The sequence below is a fragment of the Patella vulgata genome, chromosome 5 (genome assembly GCF_932274485.2).
Source record: "Patella vulgata chromosome 5, xgPatVulg1.2, whole genome shotgun sequence".
Lineage (NCBI taxonomy): Eukaryota > Metazoa > Mollusca > Gastropoda > Patellidae > Patella > Patella vulgata.
This window is the reverse complement of record NC_065883.2, coordinates 46,116,880-46,139,561: the sequence shown is the minus strand read 5'-3', so window position 1 is coordinate 46,139,561 and position 22,682 is coordinate 46,116,880. Positions and strand designations below refer to the sequence as shown.

Here is a 22,682-nt window from a genome sequence, read left to right as displayed (position 1 = left end):
CGAATTATTGAAAATAAAATTAAACTATATGTTAGTCTCGAAATCATCTGGTTCATATCGTGTGGACGCCCCCCCCCTCTCTCTCTCTCTCTCTCTCTCTCTCTCTCTCACACACACACACTCACACACACATTTAGCGTCATACCAAACTTTAATAAGCAACCACCATGAATATTAGAAAATAAAGTCTTAAAATAATCATCTAAAATGTATTTATTCAATGTAATACAGTGAAATAGTGAAAAATGTTGTTTGAATAAGAAATCCCAAGCCCACTGTACAAAAAATGAAAGTTTGCATTACAATGGGAGCAAAATGAATAAATAAAGTTGAATAATTCATAAATAAACTTATATTATTGGAATCGGGCAGATGTGGGCTATCCAAATATGTAATTCAAATCTCAAGATTCCAACAAATAAAAAAATATAAATGGTTATAGCATTCGACTGATATGTGATCAACAATGCCTCTGGTGATACAAAAATACAGCATTTTCAAAAATCCGTATAAACATGTTTTCCACTTTGTAAAACGTTTCTCCGCGGTGTAATCTTTTTCTCCGCGCATAAAGCCTTTCTCCGTGGTGTAAACATTTTCTCTGCGGTGTGAACATTTTCTCCGCGGTGTAAACCTTTTTCTACGCAGGATAAAGTTTTCTCCGCGGGATAAAGTTTCCTCCGCGGGATAAAGTTTTCTCCGCGGTATAGTGGCTAAGTGGGAAAGACACCGACTTATAGTGAAAATCAAAGTCGATGGTTGAAACTGGAGTCGAAATGGGTATAACTTTGAAAATCGAATTCAAAACTGTAGGCGAAATGAAAGATTGTTGAAATTAAAGTAGTAATACAAGCGTAATTAGATTTTACATAATAATATAAAGTCTTGCAATCTAGACTAAAATGGTATTGGCGTATGAAAACTGGAATTAAAAGAGGTATCCTATTCGTAATCGAGGTCAAATTTGCCAATGACCAACTACTATATTCAATTTAATAACGGAAGAATTGTACTTCTTGATTTTTGACGTCATTAGCTTAAAAAAAAAATGCTTGAAAACGTACAAGGAAATGCCTGAAAACGTGTAAGGAAATTCAGCCCTGTTACGTTTTCCTCGGGCTGTTTAATTGTCACCAAAGATTGCAATTATTTCTTAAATGCTATTTTGGTAACACAAAATGGGTGTTATTTTTGTCAGTGATGTTACGCTGCTCAGTGATTTTTACGCCACTGTTGGACGGACCTATGGGATTGAGGTGGCATTCCGCTTTGAACTCGACTAAGGTAAGAAACCATGCGTTTTGTTGTGAAAATGTTTATCAATTATATATATAGATATTACACGTTTTGGTACTTAAATGCATTTATGATCATATATAATATGTTTTGCATTGATTTATTTACATAAAAGCAATAAATATATGTCATTTATCTTTGAAATTAAAGAATTAAAAGTTAATAATTGGTAGTCTCGGACATCAAAAACTGGTATTTTTTGTGAAGGAACATAATACACATTTATTTAGACGTCTTGGTAACCAAGACACTTTGAATTCCGTTTCCACACACCAAATTGTTGAGAGGTACATAACATCATAGTAAACAAAATGGTAGTGATATAAATGCTGTTATAATAAATGTTCTATAATTAGTTTTTCATGGCCATTTCTTCAGACTGACTAATTCATATTCATATCATAGAAAAAGTATTGATGACTATTAATATGTAGTTTTTAGCAGGTCGGATTCATATATAAAATTATAAAACACAATTTTTATCATTTAAGTTGTGGCTCATTTAAAACTGATTTTGAGATGAATTCATTGTCTATTATGGAAAAATGATGCATGTTATATTATACGACAGTTTCAAGTGCTTGTGTATTCAGGAGGCTACTGATTAAGAGTACTGTGCTAGCCTATAGCTAGTAATTAGTAATTGACATATGTTTTTGAGCCAATTATTAGCCTATTCTATGCATATCTGAGATTACATATCATTTCGGTCTCGTGTATTTCGGACTTTCAGACTCGTGTTATTTCGAACTTTCAGACTGTCGGGTTTGAAATGACGCGAGACCAAAATGTTGTGCTACAATTTTCACTAGGTTGCCTCATATTATGTACTGCATATGCTTAATTGTCCCCCGCCTTTCGAAGAAAGCAGGGGAGTAGGTTCATCTGTCTGTCTGTCGAATCCGTCACACATTTTGGGACACAATAACTCTCTTTTTAATTGAGCTAGAATATTCAAACTTGGTGTAGGTGTTTATTAGGTCAATACCTTGATGGAGTTTGAAGATGAGCATTTTCCGCTTAGGGTAAGCAGAGATAATCAATTTGATTGGTTGATGCTTTGGAACACGATTACTTTAGTTCCAATTAAGTGAGAATGATGAAACTTGGTGTATAGTTTCATTACATCTATACCTTGACTAAGTTCGATTATGAGCATTTTCTGCTCAGGGTAAGTAGAGCGATAAGCAATTTGATTGGCCGAGATTTTGGAACACAATAACTCTATTTTTAATTGAGCTAGAATGTTTAAACTTGGTGTAGGTGTTTATTAGGTCAATGCCTTGATGGAGTTCGAAGATGAGCATTTTCTGCTTAGGGTAAGCAGAGATGAGCAATTTGATCGGCCATTATTTGGAACACAATAACTCTCCTTCTAATTGTGTCTGTCTGTCTGTCTGTCTGTCTGTCTGTCTGTCTGTCCGTCCACAATTGTTTGTGGACTCTCTACAGGTCACAATTCTTATCCGATTTCGACGAAACTTGAAATATAGGTTTATCCCCAAAAGATCTCGGCTGCTTTCGATATTGGCATGTATCGGATCGAAACTTCATGGATTATGACCCCTGTTTGTACGAAAAATCACGTTTTTAGCTTGTGGACCCTATAGAGGTCACAATTTTTATCCAATTTTGTTGAAACTTGAAATGTAAGTTTATAACCCAAAGATCTCAGTTCCTTTCGATATTTGCGCATATCGGACAGTAACTTCCTGAATTATGGCCCCTGATTGTACGAAAAATCACGTTTTTAGCTTGTGGACCCTATAGAAGTCATAATTTGTATCCGATTTAAAAAACCGTTCTATTATATCACGGTTACACCCTAATGATGATTGAGTTCGAATTTCGTGAAAATCGGCCCAAAATTGACAGACAAAATGGCCGCCATTCGTTCCCAAATAGCGTAAGAATATGGTATATCAAGGTTGTGGACCATATAGGGGTCACAATTTTTATCCGATTTTGTTGAAACTTGAAATGTAAGTTTATAACCCACTTGAAATGTAAGTTTATAACACAAAGATCTCTGTTCCTTTCGATATATGCGCATATCGAATTGTAATTTCCTGAATTATGGCCCTTGATTGTAGGAAAAATCACTTTCTTGTTAGCTTGTTCTCTCTCCATCTCTCGAAAATGTGGGCATATCCTGCCTGTTAAAATGCAGAGTTGCATATCAATATTCAAGGAGTGTTTACTCCATTAATTTAGTAGTTATTGCCCCTGTCTGTTACTGATACCTTGTAAAAGTTGTACAGTTTTTTATACGCCCACATTTTCCATGTGGATGTAATATGCCGTCGCCCCTGTCCATCCGTCCGTCCACAATTGTTTGTGGACTCTCTACCGGTCACAATTCTTATCCGATTTTGACCAAATTTAAAATATACGTTTATCCGTAAAAGATGTCGGCTGCTTTCGATATTGGCATGTGTCGGATCGAAACTTCATGGATAATGGCCCCTGATTGTACGAAAAATCAAGTTTTTAGCTTGTGGACCCTATAGGGGTCACAATTTTGAACCGATTTTGATGAAACTTGACATGCATGTTTATAACCCAAAGATCTAGGTTCCTTTCGATATTTGCACCCATCAGAACTTAACTTCCTGAATTATGGCCCCTGATTGTCCGAAAAATCGCCCTATTTAGCTTGTGGTCGCTCTGGAGGTCACAACCACATGTATTATCCGATTTAAAAAAAACGTTTTGATTATATCACCATTACACAGTAAAGGAAGGTTAAGTTTGAATTTCGTGAAAATTAGACCTAAATTGTCAGACAAAATGGCCGCAGTTTGGTAGCGAATAGTGTAAAAATATGGTATATCAAGGTTCTGGACCCTGTAGAGGTCACAATTTTAATTAGATTTTGATGAAACTTGAAATGCATGTTTATAACCCAAAGACCTTAGTTCCTTTCGATATTTGCGCATATCGGATCGTAACTTCCTGAGTTATGGCCCCTGATTGTCTGAAAAATCGTCTTTCTTAGCTTGTGGTCCCTCTGGAGGTCACAATTATTATCCGATTTAAAAAACTGTTTGATTATATCACCTTTACACCGTAATGAAGGTTGAGTTCGAATTTCATGCACGCGAATAGTATAAAGGTATTATATCAAGGTTGTGGACCCTTTAGAGGTCACAATTTTAATCCGATTTTGATGAAACTTGAAATGCATGTTTATAACCCAAAGATCGTGGTTCCTTTCGATATTTTGCGGATATCGAATTGTAACTTCATGAATTATGGCCCTTGATTGTAGGAAAAATCACTTTCTTTTTAGCTTGTTCTCTATCCATGTCTCAAAAATGTGGGCGTATCCTGCCTGGCAGCCGCTGGTTATTTTTTATCAAAAGCTTTGTGTGGTATTTTTTGACTTGTCTTAAAAAGGGATGAACCCTATCAAAATTCAAAGTTGAACATCAATATTCAAAGAGTTTATTGCTGCATTGATTTAGATCATAAGATATAGGACAGCATTTACCTCACTTCACAAAGCTGCTGGTGTGCATACATTAATTGAAGAATTACTAAATAGATACATTTTGTATTCCATTCGGATGATTTAGCTGCTATGGGCGAAAGTTATGTGGCATGGGAATCTATATTTATACGCCCGTAGTGCCGCTGTCCGGGCAAAATTTCCCTCATATCACACTGTATGGCGTATGCCCGTCTTCATTAGCCCAGGTTAGGAGCAGAACAGTAGAACGTTAAACTCCATTTCATTTCATTTCTTATATTTTTGTCCCCACATGTAAATGTGGTCGTATTCCGTCAGTCTGTATCCACGCTTTCGTGTGAACACTCCACAGACTGCATTTATTATCTGATTGGTTTGGAAATTGATATATGTTGGGTAATCAAGCTGAAGAATTGTATTTAATTCCAATGTAATCCTTTTATTTCTTCTAGAGTTATGGCCCTTGTTTCACTTTTGTACAACTTGTGATTACTCTAAAGACAAAAGTTATCTGATCTGTATGAAATTTATATGGATCTTTTATGTTAGTGAAATGAAGAACCCTTTTGAATTGAACTATTTTCTGTTAAATATGTTTGTAGTTATTACCCTCATTTCACTTTGTGATAAACGACAAAAGTTATCATTCGATTTGTATGAAATTTATATGCATCATTTGAATTAGTGAATTTCACCCATTTCTGTTAAATATCTCTAGAGTTATGGCACTTGTTTAACTTCATATATATGCATGAAATTTATATGCACTTTTTTTCCATCCATGAAAGAAAAAGCTTATTCAATTTCAGCTTTTCATGATAATTTGAGTTATGTCCTTGTTAGATTTCGGCAATTTATGTTTATAATTTCTACAGTTATGGCCCTTGTTTAACCTAGTTAAACCTTGTCACTGTTTGAATGACTCGACTTATCATGCCATCTATATGAAATTTGTATGCCTTTTTTTAATTGGTGAAATGAAGAAGCTGAATGAATTTCAGCAATTAATGACTTTTAGAGTTATGTCCCTATTATTAACATATCAAAATAACTGATATATTAATATAGATGTTTTTATACATTTCAGATATCTTCTTCAAGACACAGTAAACTGTGTATATTATCATAGTGATACTTGTATCATTTTTTTTATGTAAGTATAGTTATATCTATAGATTGGTTTTCAAAATAAAGGTGTAAAAGTTAGAAGAATCGACTGTCATTTTCATTTGGTAATGTAGGGCTGCACTTCATTATGGATATATTTAAAACTTGATTGAGGGTTGCTTATGATAAACTCATTCTGTGGTGGAGACAGAAGTAGCCGCTCCAAGAAATAATGATATGGTTTATCTTCATGAATTGAGCTACCGGAATCAACTTAATAACTTAACTAGATAATAGACGGACTTGGTAAATATTTCCTATGGCATTCTTCGTCTTCACATGAATTATAAGCGTCTACTTTACTCAGAAAATATAACTGCCTTCTTTTATTTGTACCACTCCCTGATTCTTCAATTCTTTATTACCGATTAACACAGCGACTAAATCTGTAACCACGTGTCTCCACATTTAACATGTTAAATTATATTTGGAATGTGTTCAACCAGTTTTGTCATATATGTAATGTTCGGTGGACAGCAACAGTGTCCTTTTAAAAACAACCAGCAAGACAAGTATCACAGTGAGTAAGTCAGTAACCACATGATTGCATATTCTATATTCAGCATGAATATGTAAATAAGACACCATCCTTTTAATACACTTTATCTAGACATAGATTTCAAAACATGATTCACAAATTTATAAAAATATTCAACATTCCTGGATTTTCTAAGTATTTAAAATATTTATTGCTTTACAGATATCTGGTTGCTTGTACAGGTTATTTTTAAGCTTCAAGGAATTGTTCTACAGGTAAATCATTTATATTTTAGTAATGCAATGGGAACCTATTGACACCACCCCTTGTCATATGTCTGTACGTTGTCTGGAGGCTATAGTTAAGAATTTAAAATTTCATCCATTTCCAGAAATTACTACCAGAGTTATGGCCCTTGATCACTTTGAGAAGTCTTCTAGGTACTCTAAATTGACTTGAAATTTATGCATATTATTATGAGAGGAAAAAAGCGTATTGATTGTCAATGATTTTCAATGACTAGAAATCCGACAAATTCTAATAGTTTTTTATAATTATTTAATCAATTGTTACTTTAAATAAGTTTGTAGTGTCTTGTAAATGATGCCATTACCAACTGTTGTAAACGGCACGAACGAATTTGCTCTTGTAGTCATGTATTTCGTTAATGGTCAATCTATCTTAAGTTTCAATTTTTGAAAATATCGTCATAATAAAAATTATGTGTAATTAATTTTTATACGCCCACATTGAAATGTGGTCGTATATTGTCGTCGCCCCAGTCCGTCCGGTCGTTGGGCGACGTGGGCGAAATAGTTGCCTAACCCATTGATGACTTCGCCCTAAAAGGCAATAGGACGAAGTTGAAGTCACCCTCACTTTGCTGTACATTTGTGCAAGGGCGAAGTAGGTAACAGGCATCAATATCAACGGTAAATAAAGCATTTTCAAAACAACATAACACATGTTTGTGTTGTGAGCTTCGAAAGGAAAACTGAAAATTAAACAAGTTGTGAAAAACAAAACATGTATTAATAATTTGTTTTTCGACTTTTTCTGTGTTGGCTGTGACAATGTCTAATAGTTTCAATGATAAACATTGTATTTGATGTCAACAGGAAATACAGTTCTTTAAAATAAAGCGAAGGAATCGAATCATAAATCTCTGTTACAACCTCTGGCTTTGTCCAGAAATAACAGCCAATTAAAAACTGCGATGGCCAATATGGCGGCGGATACGATATCTTTCATGTATTTCTGTCTATGAATAGACAAAGTATTGAATTGGTCCTCTTTCTTTGAAATAATTTAATAATAAAAAGAATAATAAACATAAAACTTGTGATTGAAAGGTGACGAAAGGTGTACATTGTTGTGTCAACATGGTACAGTCAATAAAGAACAACACGTGTCACGAGTGAAAATAGCGTTGGCGTACATTTCAGTAGACGGATGGAGATATTAAAACAATTGTTATCAGAATGATTACAACATGTATTTAGAATGTGTTGATATGTATAATGTTGGGTTGATAATTAAATCTACGTCAAATTATTAGTTCCACTAATCTAAACACATAAACGTAAAACAAAGAAGGCAAGTGAGTGGTGTGTCAAAACAATTATTTCTAATCATACATTGTCGTACTACGTAACAATATGACTATCCTATTGTGAAAGGTGCTAAAACAATCACACAATAGACCCAGGACTAGTAATTAAATGTATTTAGGCACGAAAGGGTATAAATATTGATGTATTTGATACAATCTACGATATCACCTCAGGTGGAAGTGAACATAAAACTCTAGAAACGAACGAACGAATAGAGGGGTACATCACAAATCTTATTTGTATTGCTAAAGTCTGTAGGGAGAAGTCACTTCTCCCTAAAATTCGTCCCTAGTTTGAGCCCTGAGGAGAAGCTTATGAAAGCCAAACAAATTCTAATGATTTTCTGATAATTACTTAATGAGTTGTTACTCTTAATCAGATTTTAGTGTATTATAAATGTTTCATTACCGAAAAAAGTAAAATATGCAACAACTCTTGTTGACTGCCCGGACGATTTAGCTGCTGTGGGCATATGTTTCGTTGCCTGGCAAACTATCTTTTTATGTTTAAATATTAACTTATTGCCTTGTGACTAGAATATTTATATATAAAGTAATGTTATGTTTTATTATAGATTCGAGATATTCTTAAGAGCTTTAACTGCTTTTTCCTTGGTAAGTACAATGTTATTCTTGACATGGTGAAATGGTGTGGTTTTGATCCAAGGTTGTATGAGAAAAAGAGTAGTGTCACCTGCCAAATCACATTGGTTTTCTCTGGGTCTACAAATTTACATCATGAGGTCTGTCATTGAGTTAAGTGGCATGGTTTTGATCCCAACAGTGTACGTCACATAGACAAAGAGATGGAGTAGGGTCATCTGCCAAACCACATAAGTTTTACACTGGGTCCTTCAGTTTCCTAATACTGCTAAAGACCCCTAGATACGCAAGCGAATGATTAAAATAAAATTGTACCATGTGTCAATCGTGAAATCACATGGCTTATGTCATTTTTATACGCCCACATTTTCATGTGGACGTATATTGTCGTCGCCCCTGTCCGTCCGTCCGTCCACAATTGTTTGTGAACAGTCTACAGGTCACAATTTTTATCCGATTTCAATGAAACTTGAAATATAGGTTTATCACCCGAAGATCTCGGTTCCTTTCGATATTGGCATGTATCGGACTGTAACTTCATGGATTATGGCCCCTGATTGTACGAAAAATCACGTTTTTGCTTGTGAACACTGTAGAGGTCACAATTTTTATCCGATTTAGTTTAAACTTGAAATGTATGATTATAACCCAAAGATCTCGGTTCCTTTCGATGTTCGCGCTTATCGGAACGTCACTTCCTGAATTATGGCCCCTGATTGTACGAAAAATCGCGTTTTTAGCTTGTGGACCCTATAGAGGTCATAATTTTTACCCGATTTAAAAAAACGTATTATTATAACACTGTTAAACCCGAAGGACGGCCGAGTTCGAATTTCGTGAAAATCGGCCAAAAACTGACAGACAAAATGGCCGCCGTTCGTTCTCAAATAGCGTAAAAATATGGTATATCAAGGTTGTGGACCCCATAGAGGTCACAATTTTTATTTGATTTTGTTGAAACTTGAAATGTAAGTTTATAACCCAAAGATCTCGGTTCCTTTCGATATTCGCGCATATCTGGCCGTAACTTCCTGAATTATGGCCCCGGAATGTACGAAAAATCACTTTCTTTTTAGCTTATTCTCTATAAATCTCTCGAAAATGTGGACGTATCCTGTCTGGCAGCCGCTGGTTCTACTAGAATGTTTAGATATTATCTTGTGTATATAATCATAGTGATAATTGTAGCATTTTTATGTAAGTATAGTTATATCCATAGATTGTTTTGTTTTTTTTAAAAAACAAAACAAAGGCGTATTGTTTCATTCGGTACTATAGTTGGCCGCACTTCATTTTGGATGTATTTTAAAATTGATTATGAATTTTAGCAAAATGGTTATATTTAGCCACATTTGACTCTCGAAAATGTGGACGTATCCTGTCTGGCAGCCGCTGGTTCTACTAGAATGTTCAGATATTATCTTGTGTATATAATCATAGTGATAATTGTAGCATTTTTATGTAAGTATAGTTATATCCATAGATTGTTTTGTTTTTTTTAAAAAACAAAACAAAGGCGTATTGTTTCATTCGGTACTATAGTTTGCCGCACTTCATTTTGGATGTATTTTAAAATTGATTATGAATTTTAGCAAAATGGTTATATTTAGCCACATTTGACAGCAATTAAAAAGAGCAAGTAAGAGAAACAACACAGTGACTCAATTTGATATTTGGCATGACTACGTGACTAAAAGACTATCCCTTTATTGCAGTTTATCCAATAAGAATTATGTAATTATTAAACCTGATTTATAGATTTCAGTGTTTCATTTCTGTTTATACCTGTAAAAAGAAATAATTCACAAATTTAAGTGAATATTCAACAACAAGAATTTCAACGTTCCTTGATTTTCTTAGTAATTTAAATATTTCTGTTTTACAGATATTTTGCTGCTTCTTTAAAGAGTTATTTTAAAGCTTCAAGGAACCATTTTACAGGTAAATCATATTAATATTTTAGTAATACAATGAGAGTATATTGGCACCGCTCCTGCCCATATGTATATCTTACCATATGCCTGTCCATTGACATGGCCGTCGCCTACTAGATGCTTGGGTCAACTTTAGATTGACTTTAAAATTTCCCAAAATTGCTTCCTGAGTTATGTCACTTGATCATTTTCAGTTCGAAAAGTCTCATGGAGACTCTAAAAACTATCTTGAAATTTACATACATTTATGAGATAAACAAAGTTTATTGATTTTGATTGATTTCAAATACCCGGAAAAGGTCATTGGGATTGTTTTAGAAACCAGGCAAATTTGAATGATTTATGATGTATTGGATTTTCTGAAGGGTTCTTTCCTCATTAAATTTAGTTGTCTTTTCGGATAAGTTGCTTAGGCATAGCCCCAATGTGAAGGTTTATCCATGCATTGTTTTGCTATGTCTAGTAGAGCAAGGAGATTATTATTACACATTAAACATCTTACATATGCTGAACATAAATATATCTACCTAAAATAGTCTGTACGTACTTAGTACCGAAACAATTGCTTGTGGATGCTCTAGAGGCTAAAGTTAATAATAGATTGACTTCAAATTTATACACAGTGTTTAAGGTCATGAGACAAGGAAGCCTATTGATTTGCAGGGATTTCCGATAGTTACTGCCAGTGTTACGCCCCATGACCAATTTAAAATATCTTGTTTACGCCTACAATGATTTCTTATAAATGCTGCCAGAGTTATGACCCTTGATCAATTTGAAAAATCTGGAAACTGAATTAAATACCCAATTGACTTTAAATTGATACACAATCTTAACGGTCATGAGATAAGCTTGTTGTTTTCAACAATTTTCGATTATTACTACCAGCGTTATGGCCCTTGATCACTTGAGAAATCGTATGGGTACGCTATAGCTGCCTTTGTATATGCCCTGTCCAAATTTGTGGCTAGCGTTGGTTAGGATGTCGATATTCGTTTCGTCAGTCGTCTTGGTAGATTTATCTTTGATATCATATTGTCACATTGTGGAGTTATCCCCCCTCCTTTACAGTCAAAACCTTAAAATTTTGTGAAATCAATAACACTTCGACTCCTTTAGCGGCAATTATTTGAGATGCATGATTGGGACATAAAAATGAAACTTTATGGAATGTAAGGAATTTCTTTAATTTGTGTTTATAGCTCGCACAGATGATTTTGTTTTGCTTAAAGATGCATCAAGAATAGAAACCCTTGATAATGTATTATTTTATATTATTATTTAAAGTCCTATTATCTGATGTATATGACTGATTATTGATTACATTAAAAATATATGAATTTGTAGTCACCGCATTTTTTTGACTATTATTACCATTAGACAATATCATCATTAATGTAATGTCTCTTTTGTAAAGTAGGTTGGTACTGAGAAAATGTTGGTTTGAATTATAACTAAATTTTGATTACATGAATATACTTGCTAATTTCCTTTGTATCTGCCCACATATGTGCCCAGTGTCAGTCAGAATACCAATCTATCCCCCCTTTTACCAGTACTACCATTCATTTGAAATCTTGGGAAGGCAACAGTACCAAATTGCTTTATGCAATATTGGTGGGAACTGTGATTGGGACATAAGTAAGAAACTTATTTTTTTAAAGTGACATCCGTGTTGAAAATTTTATACGCCCGCAAGATACTATAGTACTATAGTTTGCATTTGATATTGATATCTGTTGCATCCAAGTTGCTCCAACAAAGGTAATTAGATACATGTATTGGCCCATGTTGAATAGGACGCAGGGTATGCTTATTAGTAGAGTATCATTTCTCATTATATAAAAATGTACATGTTGAATTTAAATAAAACAAATACTGTAAAGCAAAGAATGTATGCCAATTGAAATATATCTGAATAATTTATTAATATGGTTCACATGGATGTGACAAAACATTTCCACTATACTATAATCTGTTTGGTACATATGAGCAGGCATCAATTTCTTGCTTTACAGTATATAAAACCTGTGTTTGTTAGCAGTTGGAAGAAAGAAGACAAAGAGTAAGTTTGTTCTGTTGATGTGAGATAATAACATCTAATTGTATTTATTTTATAAGGGTGGGGTGGGGTGGATGGCCGTATAGTTAGCATGTGCACGCTGTATCACAAGGTGTGTCATTGAGTCAGCTAAGGTGGTTTCGATTCCCCGGTTGTACGTGGCAAGAGTAGAGTCGCCTGTCCAACCTTGTGATTTTTCTCCGGTACCTCCTGTTTCCTCCCACTGCTAAAGACCCCTACGCGCAAGCAAATTATTGAAATAAAATTGAACCATATGGTAGCCCCGAAATGACCTAGTTTGTGTCGAGTGGATGTTAAACCCCATCTCTCTCAGAATTCTTTGTGATAGGTTCAAATTTTAACATGAACAAAATAAATGTGTCTGTTCAAGTTGGTAATTTATCCATCTAAATCTGCTGGAAATATTGATGTTGATTTTTTTATTTAATTATTTATGGAATCTCAAATTATTAATATCTGTAAAATTAAGAAATATCTATCTTTCGTTGCTATCATAACCCTAATTCTCTTGTCACATCTTGTATTGATTTTTATAACTCGTTAGTGGGCCACGGTGGCTAAGTGGACAAGTGACGCTGGCTCACTAGACTGGGGGTCGAGTCTTTGACCCCTGCATTGGCGGAGAAAGCTCCTCAGGATTTTCCGACATCGTTACCCTTGTCAGTGATGCAGGGCGGGAGGGTCTGACAAGGGAAAACTACGGTCTTGTGTATACATTGGCGTGCACGTAAAAGATCCCTTGGCAGAAGGAATATGATATAAGAGTAGGCCATAGTGCCGCTGACCTGGTAAAATGCCCTTCATAGCACACTGTATGGCATATGCCCATCTTCATTAGCCGGTAGGAACAGAACAGTAGGACGTTAAACCCCATTTCATTTCATTAAGCTCGTTATTCCATGGTACTCTTGCTAAACTCTGCTGTTGGACTGATATCAGACACTCCCTATCGTGACTACATGCCATCTGTCTCCTATAAATGACATTTGTTACCAGTTGTTTATAGAATAGAATATAAGATATTACTTCTTATTTGTCAGATATTGTACAATTTTATGAATCTAGTCGTTGTTTAGGTTCAGATTCCGATGAGAAAAAGCAAATTTTGAATCTCGCGAAGAGAAAGCTTTTCAAGACCCCTCAAAACCCACATACTACTATGCGCACTTGTCAGTCTCTATCCCATTTGTTACGCCTGCTTACGACTCACCTTTCGAAAAGAATATTTAGCTAATTAGAAAACTTTGGAGTGAACTATTATCCCTCTTATAAATATACATGTTCATTTTTATTTGTCATTTTATTTGTTTTTGCCTTTATATTCTGTTTGTCATTTTATATTTTATTTGCTTGTCTTTTTTGTATTGGACTTCTTGTGAGAGCAGCGCTGTATAACATATAATAATAATAATAATTGTAAATAATATTTTTAAGTTTATACATTTTATTACTTAAAGTGACAAAACCATGTCTTCCGTACGTATTAATATTGTTGTGATTTTAATATATCGATGGCTTGGAACGCACCTGTACTATGTCCATTTTTTAAGGTTTGAGAAAAAAACGTATTTTAAGATTTCAATAAGCTATAAAAAAGTAAGTTATCAGTGGATGTATATGGTTTCAGGAAAGATTATTGCTTGAATCAATTCAAATAGGCTGATAGAGACGCACTTCAACTTAAGCACAGCATACAGCTGATTTTTGGATAAATGTGATCCACAATGACTTATGTCCGTACTTTTTTGTCAGAATAATTGCACAAAAGACTTATGTCCGGACATGGACTATGTGTGTTCTAAAGAAATATGTGGGTAGTGCACAACAAATGACTTATGTCCGTACTTTTTTGTTCAAATTGATGTACAAATGACTTATGTCCGCACTTTTTTGCCAGAATAAATGCACAAAAGACTTATGTCCGGACATGGACTATGTGTGCTCTAAAGAAATATGTGGGTAGTACATAACACTTATGGTTATTTTGCCTTTTCGACAGCTTTAAATTGTCAGGGGACTTGTATCTTTTTACACAACAAGCGCCCTGGAATAAGGATTTTTAATATCTAAAAATCTTATTTTCACCAAAAATGGACATAGTACAGTTGTGCTCTAAGCCATCGATATAATACTCTCCTTGTTTTACAAAATATTGAACTTTGCTCGTTTCCTGAAAATATTTATCACAAAGACAATAAAATGGTTGTATAATGTATAATGTATGTTGGACAAATTCACATAAAGAAAAGATAATTTATTTTGCGCTAAATGAAACTAAATTTATCGTATTCTGGAAGGGTTTATTTAATAGGTTTGTGTATCTTTTAGATGGTCTTTTTTTTACACTGTATTTATCCAGTTGATAATACAGTTTGGTTAATTATCACGGTACAAGAAATTGGACATGAAAAAAGAATTGTCTATGTGGATTCTATTATTGGTTTATTCAGTGCAACATCAGATAATTATTCATTATTAAACTGAAATAACAGTTATCTAAGTGTCTTTATTATCTTTTTCAGGACAATTGTACAGTTGACACGGTTCCTTGGATGTAAGTATATACCAATAGTTTAATATCTAATATGAAAAGGATGAATACTGAAAACAACAAACGTATGTCAGCTATTGTGTAAATTGTGCAGGGTTAGAAGGTTTAGTGGTATAATGCGTGCTCTTTAGATCATGGGGTGTACCATTGAGTCAAGTGGCGAGATTTCAATTCAAGGGAGTAAGGTCGTCTGGTCAACCTCGTGGACTTTCTCCTGTTTCATCCCACTACTAAACACCCCTTTTGCAAGCCAAATATTGAAATAAAATTGACCATGCCATATGTAAGTCTTGAATTCGCGTATTTTGTGTCGCGTGGACCGTTAAACCTAAACTCATATTTTGTGATAGTTCTGGTTTTAATTATTTTGTTATGTATTTTTCAGAAGCAGCTTGGACCTTTGGTTAACGAATTCCTGTGAAGGTGATAACTTTTTCTTTTTTGGGAGTTTACTGCTGCCCCTTAAGAAAGCAATTTTATTAAAAGGATAATAAATACACACAACTTTTTCTTTTTTGGGGTTTACTGTTGCCTCTTAAGAGAGCAATTTCATCAATAAATAAAATAAATACACACACACATATATATATATATACTATTCAAAAAAAGTAGGGGATATTTGATTTTTAAGTGTTATTAAAGTCACCTAATGAAACTGACGAAGAAACAAATGACAAAATGAAATGAAGTTCACATTCATCGATTTATTCCAAATGATCGTTAGACTAAGTAAGGCACAGACTGACCATTATAAGGGTAAAATGATACCCGGGGTCAAACAGCAAACTTACCACAGCATCACAACCAAGTCAGTAACGGGTAAATCCTCCTCTGTTTGCCAAACAAGCATTGATCCGACGTGGCATACTCCTAATGAGACGTCTAAGGTCATTTTGGTCCAGATTGTCCCATTCCTGTTGCAACGCAGCAGCAAGTTCTTGGACATTGGCAGGACGTTGTTGACGTTGACGTAACCTCTGTCCAAGCATGTCCCAGACATGCTCGATGGGGGAGAGGTCGGGACTGGCCAAGGTAATGTGGTGATGTTCTGTTGTTGGAGGTAACCTGTAACGATCCTGGCCCTGTGACATCTTGCGTTGTCATCCTGGAAGATGAAACGGCGGCCATGACGTCGTGCGAACGGCACAACATGGACTGCCAAGATGTTGTCCCGGTAGTACTGGCCTGTAACACGCCCTGCAACAACATGTAAAGCCGTTCTTCCAGCAACAGTGATGCCTCCCCACACCATAACAGAACCACCCCCAAATCGATCATGTCTGATGACGTTAACGTCTTGGAAGCGCTCGTTTCGACGACGCCACACCCTCCTACGTCTGTCCAAAAAATCAACAGTGAACCTTGACTCATCTGAAAACATCACATTGCTCCAGCGTCGATTATCCCAGTGTTGACGATCCCTACACCAACGACGTCTTGCCTGAATGTGATGATCTCTCAAACAAGGGATCACGCGAGGACGTCGGGCGCGAAGGTGACCCCTATGCAGTCGATTCCGAATCGTCTGGCCACTCACTCTCACACCAGTGTCTGTTTGAAGACGAGCGCTGATCTGATTTGCTGTGATGACACGATTTTTCAAGGCCAAGGTACGGATAAATCGATCCTGGGCTTGAGTTGTCGCCCTTGGTCGTCCTGAGCGTGGTCTGTCCTGTACAGATTGTGTATCACGGTATCTGGACCATAGCCTGTTTATGACAGACTGAGAAACATTCATCGTCCGCGCCACAACCGCCTGTGTTGTGCCGATCTGTAGCATGCCAAGGGCACGTAACCTTTCATTTTGGGTAAGCCGACGCATATCAAAATTTGTTTTCTGGTCACTAAAACAATTAAACTGATGTTTCCACCCTGGAATTCAATGCCACAATGACTGTAACATTCAAAGTCGTGCAAATCTTGGGTTGGACCCCCATGATGATCCCAAGCATCACATGCATTCCATGCGGTAGCTATTGGTGCGTTTGGGCGTCACATGTAACTGGAAATGTTTCTTCTGTTAGGTTCTATAGTGACTTTTTTCGTAGTCATTTGCATATTTTAGTATTATGCCCCCAAAATCAAATATCCCCTACTGTTTTTGAATAGTATATAAGAAATAGATATAAATATAAAATTTGAAAAATTAAGTCTCGTAATAGACACAATTTTATAAAAAGTAGAAAGGAAGCGCTCAGGGTTGTGGGTTGTGTTTTTTTTAAATAATACCAATGGCGGTAACTCCATTAAAACGTTTGACATTTTTAATAATGAAAAAAAATGTGTCGGCATTATAAAGTTTAAAAATAATATCTGGACATTAAAATTTGATTTTATTAATATTATATTTAAAATATTTTTGATTTTAACAATTTTGTTTTATATTTTTTCAGAAGCAGCTTGGGCCGTTTACCAATTCCTTTAAGGTCCCAACTTTCTATTTATTTTTGAGAGTGCTGCTCATATTTATAGTTTATTTTTGATTTTTTTTTTCTTTTGATGCCATTGCCAGTCAGCACTACTGGTACCGAATTTAAAGCATTTAAAGAACAAACCTTAAAGCATTTAAAGAACAAACCTTAAAGCATTTAAAGAACAAACCTTAAAGCATTTTAAGAACAAACCTTAAAGCATTTTAAGAACAAACCTTAAAGCATTTTAAGAACAAACCTTAAAGCATTTAAAGAACAAACCTTAAACCACTGAGTCTCGTAATTGATAAAAGTAGAACGCGGGTCAAAATTTTAATAGAAAAGGGAGATAACTCCATTTTGGGTGTGACGAAATTAAATAAGATTAAAGGGGGATTATTTTGTTACTTTAAAGAAACCCTTGAATTGGTGCATTCTTTGTAGAATAAAAATGGCAAGACGACGTAGATTTAATCCCATAGATAATTTGAAGGCAAAGCAAAATAAAGATAAAATAAAAATAGAGAAAGAACAGAATGCATCCACTATATCTGCGTCTTCAGGTGAGAACTATAGCTCTGTTAGAGTAGATAGCATTCCTTTAAGCACAGAAAACATAAATATTACTAATCCTTCAAATGACGAAACACGTACACTGTTTGATAAACCAGTTGAAACTATTATAGACATTCCTACATTTCCAATTGACATAAAAGATACTGTTTTAGCTAGTTACCATCAAGGAAATCCTTTATTCGGTAGATTTAGTGGAAGTCAGTGTGTTGCTATGAGCGCCATGTCTATGTTGTTCACTAAAGTAAAACCTTTAGAAAGTTGGAATAGTGCAGACTTGGACAGTATATTAATAGCCGGTAATGAATTATATGCTTCTCTTCAGTCGATGGCATCAATTAACAAGAGATATATTTTGGTATCGGAACTTCCAGATAAAATAGAAAAATTTTTTAAAATATTTAGTCTTAACATCGCCGATGATTCATATGTCGGATTATTTTGGTCAAGAAATGCAAGTGGAATAGATGACATAGTTATGAACTTATTTGAAGCCCTGTAAACTAGTCTGTTAATGCACGAATCATGCTTTGTTACATTTGGCGGAAATACATTTGCAATAATGAAACACTTGAATACATTTTTTATTTTTGATTCACACAGCAGAAGTAATAGAGGATTGCTATCTGAGAATGGTAGATGCATATTATTACATGTTAGAGATATTACACAAGTCTATCAACACTGTAACGAACTAGCTGTTTCTCTGAACCTAGGTCCACAAACTCAATTTGAAATAACAGGTATTAACATTGATATTTTAACCGATTTATCAGATATACCCCAGTCTATAGATCAAGAATGTGTAATTATTTCAGATGATGACAACATGTCTTGTAATGATCCATTTAATGATATTTCGATAGATTTAGCAGAATCTAATGATGATATTATTATCTCTCAAGTGGAATCAAATTCATTTAATTTTAATCCAATTCCATTAGCTACTAAGAGAAATATTTGTTCACAGCTTGGTCTGCCAGCTAACTCAAATGAAAACATTGTAAGTACGTGTCCACTAACGAAACCCTCAGAAATAAAATCAATTATTGGAGATGGCAATTGTTTTTTTAGATCTATATCGTATGCTTTAACAGGCACAGCGAATCACCATAGAAAGATTAGACTTGCTGTTGTAAAGCACCTTAAAACCCATGCCGCATTATTTAAACAGTATCTAAGACCTGGTTACACCTCAATACTTGACTATATTAGTAGATCACGCATGAATTACGTTAAAAGTTGGGCGACTGAAATAGAAATATTTGCTGCAGCAGATTTACTTGAAACTGACATATATACCTGCAGTAATAATAACTGGTTAAAATTTTCTAGATTGCAACACAAGGGAGATAATTCAATGAATGGAGCAATATATATTAATCATCTGAAAGGAGTACACTATGAAGTTGTAATGAATGTTATGAGAGATAGTTCTTTAGTCCAACAACAAGCATATGAAGTAAGTAATGATTGTAATGGTTCAGATTATGAAAACACACCAAATGTAGAATGCAAGGAAACAAACAATGAAACCATGAACTTATTGAAAAGTAACTCATTTTCACAAAATAAAAGTACAAAGAGAAAACGAGAAAACCATTGGAAATCTCGCAAATTAACAAAGAAATCTAAAAATATGAAAGAAAAACTAACATATGATCATGATCAGGAAAGCTCATTTCACAATGACATGCAAGAAAGTAACAGTTACAGAACTGACAAAAGTTATAAACGAAGGGTTAAATCAATCTTGAAAGTGAAGTCAAAAGAACGATATCATGTTAATGCACATTACAGAAATAAAATTAAGAAGCGAATGAAAGATCAATATAAAAACAATCCAGTTTTTGCTAACAAATTGAAACAGAGCAGTGTGTTTAAATATAGGATTAATGTAAATCATAGAAATCATGTTAAGCGGCTTAGTATTAACAAATATAGAATTAATGTAAATCATAGAAATCATGTTAAGCGGCTTAGTATTAACAAATATAGGATTAATATAAATCATAGAAATAGAGTAAAACAATTTATCAATGATAAATATAGAAATAATTTAACTCACAAAAATAAAGTTAAGCTACGTATCAATGATAAATATAGATGATTTAAGTCACAAAAACAAAGTTAAACAGCGTAGCACTGATAAATATCGGACGGATAAAAACCATAAGAACAAAATAATTGATCAGAATAAACAAAGAAAATTTAAAAAAAAGGTAGAAATGTCGGACATAGAAAGAGTTCTCGAAGAGTTTAAGAAAGAGTCGAGTCATGGTCCAGAATATATCTGCTGTGTATGTAACAGATTATTGTTTAAAAACCAAGTAAATTCTTGCAACGAGAAATTATATAATAAAGATGATAAAGTCAAGAAAGTAGCAACCCAGTGTATCACTAAAACATATTTACCACGAATGTTCTATTGAATTGTATAGATAACTGTGACTATCCCGAAGGTTATAAATCGTTATGGATTTGTTTTACTTGCGATTCTAAAATCAAATCTGGCAAAATACCCGCAGAAAGTGTTATAAACAATTTAGAACCTGGCCATATACCACAACAGCTCGAATGTTTAAATAGTCTCGAGGCACATTTAATAGCTCTAAATATAACTTTCATGAAAATGGTAAACTTGGCAAAGACACAACAATTTAAAGTTAGCGGAGAAACTGTCTGTATTCCTAACAATATTAATGAAGTGACCAAGGTTTTACCCAGATCTGAAGGTTCTGATCAGCTCATTAGACTGAAATTAAAAAAACGAATTACACATAAAAGCTATTATCAATATGAATTTGTTAACAAGTCGAAATTAAGAGATGCTTTACTTTTTTTTGAAGGAAAATAACCAATATTATACAGAGGTTGAATTTGACAAACTGGAATTTTGAAACAGAAACACAAGGTAAGGGAGATAACTCCAATCTAGAACAGTTGAAACCCGACACTCAAAACAACTCTGATACAATAGAAAATGAAACTGATAGTTTACCAGACATTGATGTGCCACTTGATGAGTTACATGCACTGTTGACACCTGCTGCTTTAAGTAATTCTAAGACAAGAGAAGACGATACTGATAGCTTACCAGACATAGACATGCCACTTGATGAGTTACATGGACCGTTGTTGAGTACGTGTTTGCAACCCGTTGATCTTGCACAAGAGATTTTAGACAACACTGATAGTATATTTTCTATTTCTCCAACAGAAAATAAAAATCCTGTTAAGATTTTAACAGACAAAACGAATGAAGCTATGTGTTTTCCGACCCTATTTCCAACTGGACAAAATATATTTGCTGATAATCGAGATGAACGAATCACTCTAGGTCGCTATTTACACTGTCGTCTAATGAACGTTGATAACCGATTCGCTAAAAATACAGATTACATCTTTTATGCTCAGTATTTATATGAACTCAGTCAAGTTGTCTCAAGTGTCTCCATCGCATTACGCAAAACAAAATCAGTTGGTAATAGAATAACAGCTGACATGCTTACAAATGAAGAACCTTTGAAAAATATTTTGAAATGTGATGATGGCTATCGATTTTTGAAATCAGTACGAGGTTCACCCAGCTATTGGAAGACTACACAATCAGATCTGTTTGCTATGATTAGACAACTCGGAATTTGTTAATTTTTTCTAGACAACAAGGTGATAATAGAAAAGCCAGTGAGTTAGGTTGGGCTGAGAAACAAGAAATACTTAGAAGCAACCGGATAACTATAGCTAGAATGTTCGATCACAGGTTTCATTATTTCTTAAAGAATTTTATCATGTCAAGCTGAGCCTATTGGTAAAGTAAAAGATTATTTCTATCGTATCGAAAATCAAATGCGCGGAAGTTGTCAGGTACACATGTTATTATGGATAGAAGATGCACCTGTACTTGGTAGAGACGCTGACAGTAAAGTTGTTGAATTTGTAAATAAATAAATACATTTTTAATATGACACAATGTATACAATGTCTACAGTTCTACAAACAAAGGTTTCTTCAGAGGGTGGTCTAGGGAAATTAAATCGACATACCGTATTTTTCTTTTTACAAGATTTTGAATGCTTTTTACTGTGTATTTGAACACTGGATACAATTTCGTGTAGTTCTGGATCATCTGAAATGTTTGGCATTTTACATGTTATGTATTTATTTACAAATTCAACAACTTTACTGTCAGCGTCTCTACCAAGTACAGGTGCATCTTCTATCCATAATAACATGTGTACGTGACAACTTCCGCGCATTTGATTTTCGATACGATAGAAATAATCTTTTACTTTACCAATAGGCTCAGCTTGACATGATAAAATTCTTTAAGAAATAATGAAACCTGTGATCGAACATTCTAGCTATAGTTATCCGGTTGCTTCTAAGTATTTCTTGTTTCTCAGCCCAACCTAACTCACTGGCTTTTCTATTATCACCTTGTTGTCTAGAAAAAATTAACAAATTCCGAGTTGTCTAATCATAGCAAACAGATCTGATTG

The 22,682-nt window shown here is 34.4% G+C and overlaps 1 long non-coding RNA gene across 1 annotated transcript; it reads left to right on the top strand.

Annotated features, from left to right (window-relative positions):
• Nucleotides 1-18,060: 18,060 nt before the first annotated feature.
• LOC126820287 (uncharacterized) lies at nucleotides 18,061-19,612 on the top strand. The gene is made up of 3 exons (XR_007679910.2): nucleotides 18,061-18,170; nucleotides 18,784-18,923; nucleotides 19,516-19,612. It is a non-coding gene; the product is annotated as an uncharacterized LOC126820287 (long non-coding RNA).
• The last annotated feature ends 3,070 nt before the right edge of the window (nucleotides 19,613-22,682 follow it).